Source organism: Dendrobium catenatum, unplaced genomic scaffold (assembly GCF_001605985.2).
Source record: "Dendrobium catenatum unplaced genomic scaffold, ASM160598v2 fragScaff_scaffold_231, whole genome shotgun sequence".
Lineage (NCBI taxonomy): Eukaryota > Viridiplantae > Streptophyta > Magnoliopsida > Asparagales > Orchidaceae > Dendrobium > Dendrobium catenatum.
The window spans coordinates 2,050,568-2,064,316 of NW_021318693.1; positions in this window are offsets into that span (position 1 = coordinate 2,050,568).

Here is a 13,749-nt window from a genome sequence, read left to right on the forward strand (position 1 = left end):
GCTAATTTGATCAGAATGTGTGAAGGATCCAATAAGTTAACAGAGATTTCGCCATTAAGCTTCAGGTAAAAAAAAATTTCCGAATGGAATCAATGGAAGGTCTCTTAGAAGGGAAAAAAAATCAAGTAAAGAAAATTGAAACGGGGTAGCCAAATCTTTGATTTCCTGGTCGAAAATTCAAAGAGAGGGCAAACCATGGAATGTAGAAGTCCAAAAATTCAGATAAGAAGAAGACGAAGAAGATCCAATGAGTGCCTCTAAAAAAGAGAGAGAATGAGAAAAACCCCCCAAAAAAGCTTATTTGGTGCCATACCGGCATCACCGGAGAGAAATCGATAAGAGCAACCAAATAATCACCAAAATAAAAGGAAACCAGGAGAAGAGGAAAACTTCCCTGATATCCAGGAGAGTGGCGGCGGGGAAGCCCCAGCAGGGCGGGAGAACCCTGACACAACCTAGCGTAGAAAAACCTTAGTAGAGGAGGGAAAGGTTCTCGAACTATTTTAGAGACTTCATTATGCTTCTATTTTGTTGATATTGACTTCAAGATATCAAAAAATTGCTCTGCGAACTCCAAAATTTTAGGTAAAAAAGATGTATCTTATGGGTAGGGGTGTCAAAATAGGTTAACGAGTCAGATTTGGAATAGACCCGAAATTGACCTGATTAGAATCTGGTCAATCCAAACCCGACCTTTTTAATAAACAGGTCAAAAATGCACACCGAACACAACCCGCTAGCAACCCAAATGGCCCGTACCCAACCCAATAGCTTATTTTGAATAAAAAAAATAATAACTTTTTACCAATAAATTTTAGATTAATTAATAAAATGAGACCCGATCCTCTGTCAGTGAGTAGACAGAGTTGACAAGGTTCAATCCATAAATAAAATTCCCCATTAATACCTCGATGATGGTTGTATTGAACATAGATCCAGGGTTAACTCCAAATATTTCAAATGCCCCCAAATACATATATGGACCCCGACGAGCATATTATGGGTAACACATGACATCTGAAGATACTGCGTGAGAAAAATGCTAAATTTAAGTTCTAGCCTAATCCTTTTATGTGAGTAAATAGTAGTCGACACGGTTTAAACTATCAAATAAATATATGATCGCGGCGTCAACCGAGATATTTATTTTTATATATTCATATTATTCCTTCATGGCTGGTAACTAATAAAATTTACTAATAAAAGCATAAAGCTTATGAAGAACCCGATCCTCTGTCTTTTAGTTGATAGATTTATTAAAGTTCAATCCATAAATGAAATTGCCCATATTACTTTGATGATGGTCGTACTAACAGAAAATCTTAATCGAAGGGATTCATAAACACTTAAAATGACACCCAAATGCCCACAAAATTCAAAATACCAAAAAACTATTAAAATCCAAATATTTAAAATTGTAATCAACCATTAAAATACTTAAAGAAAAACACATCCACCCTCCACAACAGTTTGCTGAAGTGGACAAATTCAAATATCACTTCAACAAATAAAGAGCTAATTTCTGATCGAGAATATCACTAAGATTTATTCTTAAATAGTCTCTTGCCAACAAGGATGTGACATGCGTCATCTAACCAGTGGTTTTGCCACAAAATGACATCATAGGTAAATGGTTATGATCGGGACCCTTTAAACCGGGTGGTTTACCACCAAATGACACCACTAAATTATGGTCATGGTCAGAGCTCGTAAGCTATCAAATAACACTTAATCTTTGAGATATAAATCAATATGATATGATTGATAGGGCACAATACTCTTTGTTAGCTAATGTGGATTCAAATTTGTCCACTTAGATAAATATTTATCCCAAGTTTACAAGGTAAACTTAGATGAAACAACTCATGGCTACCGATACAGATCCTTCGGTCAGGTTGGGTCGACTACCTCCTCTAACTAAGTAGAGAAGGGACCATGATGACCTAGGATGACGGAACCATGGAAACTTGATTATGTCCATCATCTATTCTTCCACCATCGGCTTTAAGTACAAGATGGTGAAATTTCTAATTTTAAATTTCAAATTCTCAAATACCTAAACCCATGCTGCTACTATATGCCAGATAACACGTATCTCTATGTATCTAATTGAGGACTAGCCTTAATTGAAAGTTCTCTTTCACTGTCGGGAGGGGTAATTACTATAGGGGTTTGTGCCTATAAGAAACTAGAACTCAGATCATTAAGTCCTCGCAAAATGAGGGTGAAATCTATTGGTACTATCTTATCTACAAATCCAATCGACCTTCCGAAATTTACTTTGGAACCTAATCTGTCAAAACTCCCCCGAAAGCAAATGGCAGGCCGGGGTGCAAATTTTTGGAGCCCACATAAGGTGGTTTTTTTATTTTGTGGCAACCGAACTCCATCATGTTTTGATGGTACGTTCTCTAAGCCGCCTCTTCTAAGAGCTCAATTATTTGAGTATAATGCTCCTCCATTGTATATTTGTATGGCTATAATCCTCCAAGGATAAGCCTTGGTGGCCTTAATTCACCAATTAGACTATGATGTATTTGATTGAGGTGGTAGTTCTTGCATTGATGGGTGTTATGCCAATCAACCACTGTCAAGTACTTGTAGAATGATGGGATGGGTTCCTTAAATGACTTCAAATTATTGCATATTGAAAAGTTTAAATTTTTTGTCTTAGCTTAGCATAAAAATTTGTGCACACATATGTAAGAGAGTTCACAAGAGATCAAAATTTTTATGTGAAAAATTAAAAAAAAAAAGTGAAAACATCGTGAAGTCTATTTGAGTTGCAATGATTAATTATATAAGTTCAAGTATTTGGTTTAAACTCATTTGAGCTTGGGTCAGAACACTTCTAGTGTTCTAAGGCTCATCTTAACAAAATATTTGTTTCTACTATAAGTTTATTGAAATCAAAGTTTGGATGATCATGAAATTAAATTTAAAATTATTTTTTCAATTCAAATATCATCGAAGAATTCATTCTTTAACATATGAATTTTATGATAACATCAATATCCATAAAAATAATATTATTAAGACTCGTGAGACTTTAGGTTTCATCCTCTCGAACAACTATCACTAAAAAATTGATTTGATTCATAAGTTTTCTTGTCGCTAATATGTCGCCAATGATTTCGTATTAACTTAAATCAAACTCAAAGTTATCCCTAAAAGAATATTCCACCATGAATTATTCATCATATGATTTGACAGAATATGATGTTTAACATATTCACTATCAAATATCACAACCACGAAAAAGAAATCTTAATATCATGCAAAACACTTTTTTATGGCTATAAAACCTCACCTTTTTTTTTAATAAAAGACCCCGCATAATTTCACCCTAACGTTACATCCTAGTCAATAATTCGCCCAATATTTGACTTGCCTACAAATTAGGAGAGCTTGATAATCTCAAACATTTCGCACTATTATATCATTTATCTTAAATTGTTAGCATGTCAATAACATTTACCAACAGAATGTGTGATATCACAATAAGTTTATGATCAAACATATAAAAATACAACCAAATGTTCTTTAGCTTCATTAAAAAAACTCCTATAATGAGCCTTAGAAGTCAAATTCAGCATAGGAAAGTGATGTCAACATTATCATAATGACAATTTGATCATATATTATCATTCATCATGACAGATACACTTACCCTTCAAAGAAAAAAACTAGTTTTTCAATACTTGTTTCTACCTAAATATACATTTATTTATCACACCAAATCTTATAAAATCTAAACCTTGTCCTTAAAGAAATAGCTCTCTTAATTAATCTCAAAAACTGAGCTTTCTAGTAGCATGCCAACCTTGTTTCCTTGCATCCTGGGCCATGTCTCCTTTTCAATTCAGTAATCTTCTCTTGGAATTTGTGTTTAGTGTTAATTATCTTCCATTAACAGCTCTAAAATAATAGCTAATAGAATCAAAACTTGGAGTCCCTAAAACAAATGAAATTTCAAGCAAATCTCGATACGAAGCTGCTGAGGAGATAGAGAGTTTTGTCCTTTTTGTAAGTTAAAATAAGCTCTTTGGGAAGGAAGGCTTAGCTTCCCTCGCCGACAGCCGTCCGACCAAAGCCTAAACAGCTGTGATATGTTGAGGAGTGGGAATCTCTTCTTCCAAAGAAAGGATTAGTTAAGCTAATCTTGTTGTTAATTATGATTAATAAGCAAGTTAAATAACGGAACATCTATGATTAGGATATAATTAAGCTGCCTGATTAAGGGAGCTTGTGTTGTTGGATTTGAGATTAGGACTAATTAATGAAGTTTTGGGTCTTATATCTATGATTTGTTTTGGGAGTATACAAAGAAAACAAGAACTTTCAAGACAAATTCCTACGAGTACTGTAAGATTGTAGCCTCAGAAAAAAGCATCAGGGCCAGTTTGATTGAACTTTTTGTCTCTTTTTGTAATAGAGAAATTTTGTCAGTAGTTGTTGTAATTGACAGACAGTTTTTCAGAATGAAATTTCTTTCAGTACATAATTCTGAAACTGATTCAAAAAAAAAAAATTTTGTTTTCATTGCTGATATTCATTGGTGAAAACATGAGTGGATGAATTTCAAATAATTTTTTTAATATTATAATTTTTATTAATTTTTTGACAGACAGTTTTTCAGAATGAAATTTCTTTCAGTACATAATTCTGAAACTGATTCAAAAAAAAAAAATTTTGTTTTCATTGCTGATATTCATTGGTGAAAACATGAGTGGATGAATTTCAAATAATTTTTTTAATATTATAATTTTTATTAATTTTTTTAATAATTAAACTTTAGTACCTATATGATTTAGGCCTCGTTTGGAATGGTTTTCTTAATGTTTTGCAAAAAGTCTTATTGGTATAAAAATTAAAAGTTTTATACTAAAAAATTGTTCAAAGAAGCAGCAAGAAAGCCTTCTCAAACAAAGCCTTAATCCGAATCATATATTAGTTTGCTTATTGTATTTTAATGTATTTGATAAACATATATATCAGCTATGAGAGCGTAAACGAGTTGAGTTTCTGTCTAATCTCGAGCTATTTTCTTTCTTATCTGAGCTCTTTTCGTTCTTTCTGAGCTCGACTCAAGCTCATTTACTAAGTTCTAATTTTGCTCGATTGCTCGAGATTGTTTGAAAAGTTTGAACTGGACTTTATTTTTACGCTAGATTTTTTAATTTTAAATTAAAATTTTAATTTTTTAGGAATAATTTAAAAAAATGAAATATTATATATAATGCTATTTTAAAATTAAACTTTAAGTATATTTTAAATTAATCATGCTACTAAAAATGTTTTATTAACACTTTAATTAAGCCTACTTGCGTATTTGATGCAGGTTGAGTGAGTGAGAAAGCAAGCTAGTAAATATATTTTATAATTTAACTAACAGATACCTTAAATCTTGTTTGGACTTAAATTTGCGTAGCAGATATTAACACTTTAATTAAGGCATTAAATCACTTTCATTAAGAGCTAAGATGAACTGGCTTTAATTACATATAACTAATTAAAAGGGAAATTTACATATATAGCATCTAAATTTTACTTATTTACACGATCAAATCATTAATAATTCACTAAAAATACAAAATATTGGTTGTGACTTTGGTGTGAATCTTGATATTTAAGTAAAAAATTTTAAAAATAAATGTAAAATATGAAAATTACATATAAAATATCTAAAACTTACTTATTTAAGAATTTTAATATTTAAATACAATTTTAAAACATTTATGCAAAAATATTTATTTTATAAATAATGAAATTTGGAGGTTATATGAACATATATAATTCAATGAATTAATTCTTTAATATTTAGACTTTAATGAAAAATAATCTATTTATTGCTTCATTCACATAGTTTATAAATAGTTTTATTTCTTAACATGATAAAAGGGGAAGAATTTATCCTATGAGGGGTGCGAATGTCATTTCACCAACATCTAAGGGTAGAATAATAAAAGCTAAAGGGGCCTTATTGCAAATATTTTAAAATACTATAAATTACGCCTAAAAAACTTTTATCAGTGAAACGAGAAAATAATAATAATTTTGGGCAGATTCTGCAAAGACGACTTTACTTAAATATTTATGTACAAATTCTAATATGACAAAAACCGTTTGAGGTAACCTCAGAAATTAAATAATTTAAATATGGCTTATGCACACACTGCAAAGACTTATTAAACAAAATATTATATATATATATACATCCTATTATTTATTGTAAATATTACACAGAAATCTAACATTCAAACTGGAAATTTGGTTGAAAAATTTGCTATTCCATCTGTTTAATCATGGTCAAAAAATATTAAATTTATTTTAAATAAATATAATATATAATTACTTAATTTTATATTGCACTAAATTCAACAAAATTTAATAATGGGTTGGAGTAGCTCCCATGGGTGATGAAATTAGAAAGTCGTCTTAAATGATCCTGTTAGGAGAGCAGATGTATTAGATTCAGCTATGTTAAGAAAAAAGGAATTAGTTAGCAAATATTAAAAATGATATTTTTTACTAAATTTAAATTAAAACTTTAACTCTTAATAGGACACAATGAAAAGAATAATAATTTAGGTTTTGTAAGGTGTAAATCAATCCAAATGTAGGGATTTTGGATTTGTTCTAGTATGTAAATAAATTGCAAAAATCTTTTCTTTGTGCGTCGGTAAAAAAAGTCATATGTATAGGACTAACTGGGCCATTGGTCATGGCCTGAAAGACATTTTAGAGGCTCATAAAGGTCCATTTACGGGCCAGGGCACTTGGAAAAGAAAATGTTCCATACTAACGGATTCGGGTTTAGAAAGAATTCTAAGAATTAGATAATTAGAATGGGTTACTTCAGCGCCGTAGCGCCTGGTACTCGGACATTGGCTCGTTTTTCTGCTAAACAGGATCTAATGAATTATGCAAATACACTGGGTAGTGCATTTAAAATGTATTTGAAATGCAAATACACTGCAATCACACTGTCATTGCCACCTCCACCACTACTGACCGCCGCCCCCCACCGGCAACCTCCGCTGACTGCCGCCTCCTCCCGCCAGCCGCCACCATCGTCACCAACCGCATGCCCCTATCCGCCACCACTATTGGTCGCCGACCACCCCGATTACTTCCTTCTTGCAGTTTACATTACATTCACTTTACTTTAAACGAAACAAAAAAAAAAATCATGTATTTATTTAACATTCATCCAAACAACACTGAAATATTTCTTTTACACGACATTCCTTTTTCAGGCAACAAAACAATCCCTTAGTTGGCCTCCAAAATAGGATAAAGACTTATATTGTAGTAATGGTATGCATATTCTCACCCAATTCTTTTATTTCAATTTGATTTTTGACATCAGACTCATTATTAAAAATATATATTAAATGTGGAAACACATTTAATTCACAATTAAAGAAAAAAAAACTATTAATATCTTACCAACTATTATATAATACCAAACAATCAAACAAACTTCATAAGCTGGGGCTCTTACAAGCACCATTACAGACATATCTTTCCTCAAGTCAATCACCACAATAGTAAAGAAGCCGCCAAGACCAGGCCCTCACAGTATAGAATTATTATTACTTCCTCCCACCTGACGCAGAGATGCGTCCTCCCAGAGCTAAAATCGCGCTAAAAAACGAGAAATGCCAAGCAAATACCGAGCAATACTAAACAATAACGAGGAATATCATCATGTGAAGACCAATACCGAACTATACCGAGCAATACAAAAAAATACCTAGTTTTTCCTAGAGAAAACTCGGTATGTGCTCGGTATTGCTTGGTATAGCTCGGTATAGCTCGGTATTGATCTTCACATTATGATATTCCTCATTATTACCAAATAATATCTAGCAATACCGAGCAAAAACAGAATTTTTTTGCGTTGGGAGGATGCATCTCTACGTCAGGTGGGAGGACTCAATAAAAATTCCACAGTATAAGCTTCTGGAGGAGGAAGAAATTATTGTGTGCGGAATCCGAATACATTTGGAGACAAATCCGGATGCGCCACATCACCTGATGCACTGAGCCCAGTGACGTGGCATGCTTGGATTCGCCTCCGAATACGTTTGGATTCCGCACACAATTATTTCTCGGAGGTAGCTCCATCTGAAATTGAAGGATTGGACGCTTCCAACTGTTAGCAGGAGCTGGCTCAATAATAATAATAATAATAATAATAAAACTATTGAATATAGTTTAAAAACTTTAATATTTTTTTCTGATAATGAAAGAACATTTATCTGAGAGATGAACGGCACACAAAACAAAGTGAATCGCTTTTGAAGATGATCAAAAATGGAAATAAAATCAGAGAGATAGACAGCTCCAATGAATTCAAAATTGAATGCTTCAAAAAAATTTTAAATCAATGCAAAGTAAAGGAATAGATAACATTTTCAGAGTACTTAGAAGCATTTCTTATAACAAGAACTTATTAATTAAAAGTTTTAGTAAGATAAAAATAAAAATCATTTGTTGTTTGTTAAATAATTTGTTTATATTAATCTTGTTTGCCCCCTAATGCATTTTCTATCCTTTATCTCATCTAATTATTTACATTATTTTTCATTAGATGTTAGGCTAAAAATTGTGCCAAACGAAGCTTTTTAGGCTTCGTATGGGGCGGCTTTTTTACTGCTTCTTGCAGCAACTTTTTCATATAAAAATTAAAATGTTTGTACTAGAAAGCTAGTTCAAAAAACAATAAAAAATCGTCCCAAACGAAACCTTAAATCTTTAACATTTTGGTTTTCACCATGCTCAAATAGGCTAAGAGTGACGTTTGTACTGCTCATCGTTCAAAGCCATACAGCATGGTTCTCTTAACTGTAATTTTATAAATTTTACTTTTAAATCTTTATGATATTCTCTTATCACATGATACCGTAAAAACTATTTTCTATTTTAACCATTCAGATTTAACTCTATAAACTATACTTTTTATTTATATTATCATTCTTTTTATAACATAGATCCAAAATTCTTCAATCTGTGTCATACATGTATGTTAAATAAATAAATGTAGTTGAAATTGATGAAAAATTGTTAATCTACCAAAACCTACATTATAGCTCATCATCACCATCATTGGCCTTATACCAACTATTTGATATCTGCTTTTATGAATCCCTAATTTTCATTTATTCAAGTTAAATGTTTCTTAAACTCTTAATTTGGAAAAAAAAGTGTGGCTAACTTTATGCCATAGAAGCGTCAAATTAACAATAAGTATGATGAACACAAAATAATTAAAAAGAAGACCAAACACCGTGAAAAAATGAACATAACATAATGGAGAAAAAGAATTTATGTAGCTAGTGGGATAAAGGCTGTGTTGACACCAAACTTGAAACTTACATCATAATTTGATTTATACATGAATACTAAATCATCACCCAACAGATTACCTCGCTCATTTCAAAGCTTTCAGATAAGAAGTATGACGCCTATCCCACCATATGATTAAAGCATAGATATTGATTCTATTATACCGGTCCAGCCAGTCCATACGGAACCAGCTCAACGTAACAGAGGCGGAACTCTTCCTCCTCCTGTACGAGCCGCACAAGACACATGATTCAGAAAAGCTATTTAGGAAGGATTTTTGTGGGAGTTAGGAGGGAAATTTGAATGTAGGGACTGTTTAGAGATTTTCTTTTTGATTGTATGCATTAAATAGTTTGTTTTCCTAAGATTAGGGCATCTTGAATTTGGCTGAAATTTGAGATCTCTTAGATTTTTGGGCTCTAGCGGTGTCTAGAGATTTGGGAGAGATAGATCCTCCTCTCGAATAGAGAAATTGTATCTTGGTAGTTTCCATTTCCATTTCATCAAATAATCCAAATTATCTATTGTTTTTCTAGTATTGTGTAAGTTTTTTGTGAAGAATTTTCATTGTTTTGCAAAGTTTAATAGGAATTACTTGAGATCTATGAGTGTTTCCTATCAAATTGGCATCATAGCAGATTTTGGGATTGTTTGGAGGATTTTTTTGAGAAAATCAGCGGTTGATTGTTAGCCGGAAGGGTGTTGTTTTTCTGATTTTTGGAATCAAGATTCAGATTTTTAGTCCAACAAAAATCTGGGTATCGATGGCGGCCAAGAAAGTGGATGCATTGGAGGAACGCCTCGAAGGAGAGATTGAACAATGAAATCTGAAATTTCATATCTACAAACTTAAGTTTCAGATTTAAGGAAAGATATTTCAGCCATCCACCAGAAGATGGATGTGAATTTTTCCAACCTGGGGGAGATGTTGAAGAAAGTGCTTGAGGACCAAACCAAAATATCGCCGTTGGAGGTGAGGGAAGGCGCCGACAGTCAGGGAAGTAGGAAAAACTCTAAGTCAATCAAGCAAAAAGAAGATCATGGGGTGGAGACTTGAAAGGTAAAGAGAGAATACCTCTCCTAGAGCCTATTCCAAGGGAGGAGTCGGGTAGAGGGTATGGGGAGAGGCGTAGGGAAGTAGGGCAAGGACGAAGATGGGCTGATTTAGAGAGGAGAGGGGCGAGATTAGAAAGGGAAAGGGGTAATTATGACCAAAGGGGGGCTAAATTTGAAAGGGGAGGGGTTTGTTATGATCCTAGGAGTGCTAAATTTGAAAGGAGGATGTTAGAATTTGATGAAAGGCTTGGGTATGAATGTAGAAGGGATGATTGGGACACTTGGGGGGAACCACCCCCTTGGGGAAGGGGAAATTATGAAGGGAATAGAGGGAATGGAGGCGATCTAAGGGTGAGGAAACTGAAGATGCCTATTTTTGAGGGAGAGGATGCATATGGGTGGATCTACATGGTGAAAATGTACTTTATTGTCAACAGGTTGACGGAGGAGAAATTGATAGCAGTCGTGATGTGCTTGGAAGGGAAAGCTTTAGCATGGTACCAGTGGAGAGATATGATGCGACCGATAAGAACCTAGAGGGAGTTTAAGGACTACCTGTTGGAACGATTCCAAACCAGTAGGGTAGGAGACTTCTATGAGCAATTTTTCGTTTTGATGCAGGAGGGGGCAGTGGTGGAGCATCGTGAGCAATTTGAGTAACTTGTCAGTGGACTGGATCAGCTTCTAGAGACTGTGCTGGAGGGGAACTTCATGAAGGGATTGAAACCAAAGATCCGCGCATCGGTTAGAGTGATGAGGCCTCGTGACTTGGGAGAGTTTATGGAGTTAGCTCAGTTAGTGGAGGATCAGAGGCACCTAGAGAGAGGAATGGGAGGCAGTAGCTCAAGAGACTCGTACAGGATGACCACCACCTTTTTGGTACCCAAGGAGCCAACACCGAATACTCTTGAAAAACTTTGAAGGGAAAGAATGTAGGAGGAAGACCTGGGGACAACTTCAAGAAGCTCACAGAAACGGAATTACAAGAGAAAAGGGTGAAGGGGCTCTGTTTCAAATATGATGAGAAGTATCCTCCAGAGCACAGATGTAAAGACCGAACTCTTCAGGTTCTTACCGTTTGTGATGACGAGGGAATGGAAGAAGGTGTTGTCTTTCCATCTTGCGGACAAGGTGGATCTTTGGGAGTGGAGTATTGTTAGACCGATCTATTTGACCGGTCTAGCTAGTCAATGTAATAGAGACGGAACTCTTCCGCCTCCTATACAAGCCGCAAGATCCAAAAAAGCTATATAGGAATGATTTTTGAGGGAGTTAAGAGGGAAATTTGAATGTAGGGACTATTTAGAGATTTTCTTTTTGATAGTATGCATTAAATAGTATGCTTTCCTAGGATTATGGCATCTTGAATTTGGCTAAAATTTGATATCTCTTAGGTTTTTGTGCTCTAGCGGCGTCTAGAGATTTGGGAGAATAAGACCTCTCGAATAGAGGATCAATTGTATCTTGGTATTTTCAGTTTTCATTTCATCAAATAATACAAATTATCTACTGGTTTCCTGGTTTTGTGTGGGTTTTTTGTGGAGAATTTTCATTGTTTTTCATAGTTTGATAGGAATTACTTTAGATCTACTAGTGTTTTCTATCAGATTCATAACAAATAAATCTCCCATTTGACTCAAAATTAACATAAAATCTAGATATCCTTTGTAATATATGCTATCTAAACCAAGCACTCTAAGCTCCAGAATCCTCAAAAGGCTTAGCAACACTTATTCTCATTAGACCTAAATGTTGCTTATATTGAGAACTTGCAAAGAAACATATACAGTGCAAATGTTGCACCCTAAAGTGGTAGCACTGAACCTGATTATGCACTTACTATAGAATATGTGTACCTATGAAGTAGTCTCTTTGCATTGAAATTTACAATGCAATGTCCAAGCACTGGAACAAACTATCCATCACAAAAATGACCCTTTTGATCATCTATAAAGCCTCCCATTAACTTATACATTTATTTGTTCAGGATCTGCCTTGTAGCCTGAAAGCTAAAACTTATTTCACAAAGTTTGTTGAACTTAACGCATCATCAATCAATGTTGCACTTGCACTACAAAAAACATAGAGACCAGCTATTTTTTCCTAAGACAACCAAAGTACCCTAATTTTAAGGGCATTAACATCACTAAAAACTAATATCAGAAAACTGAAAGCGCTTAAAGATATTGGATTTTTTGTCAAATCCAAAACATATATTGCTCCAATAAAAGAAAAGTCGTATTACAATTCATCCTCAACTTTATAATGCCAGAATATCTATTCTTACACACAACTTCATTTTTCATATAAGCATAATTGCAAGAACTTGGCTCATATCTGACAATATCTTCAAAATAAAGCACATGTGACCGAACAAGATCCACGCTGTCTCCATCAGTCACCAAAAGAACATTCCATTATTAGAATAGGGCATTTTGCAACTATACTTGCTTTCTTGTGGGTGTTATCTACCCGCTGCTCCCTCCTTAAAACAAGACAATATATTTTAATGTGTCATTTCTTCTTACAAAAGAAGTAATTTCCATGAAGATGCCATAAAAATCACTCATTCTAGATTAAAGGTCGGAATTCTCTCAAAAGATGCCCTCTTAACGAATAATCCCACAATGATTTTTCATCTTATATTTCTTCAAGCTTTTAAAGCAATTTTTTGGAAAGATGTAAACATTTTGACATCATCTAATCTTATTATATCTCTATCATACAACATAATCATTCCATCTTCATCTGCATTTCCATCTCTTCATAATAGAACGACTAATTCATAATTTTACTTATTCCAAATTGACATGAGAAAAAAACATTGTTTTTTACAATTTCCATAATATATAAAAATCTAACAGTTGTTACTCCACGTCAACGGTACACAAACTCTCTTATATTATCCATTCCATCCACAAGATTCTTTCTACGAGTATTTATTAAATAGCAAGAATGAGTTATAAATGTAACTCAATAGGTATATCACAACTATAAACCATAATTACTCAAATAAATAAATAATATGCTATTCATCATATTTAAGGTGTAAGAAGTTCATAATATTTAGCTTTTCATTTCAGCAACAATTATGATCATAAACATTGTTTAATAGTTAGAGTTATGTACAATGATAGAATTATAGCATTCATTTTGTCACAACCTAACCTGGAAGCTAAAGTTAATGAGACGAGAAAAGACGGTCAGACAGTTATTACAATAATTTCAATAATAATAAATACTCAATAGACTAATATCCAAAATATAATTGAAGAACCACTAAAACAACTTTTCTAATTGAACATATAACATATCAATTCTTACCTATTTTTATTTGAG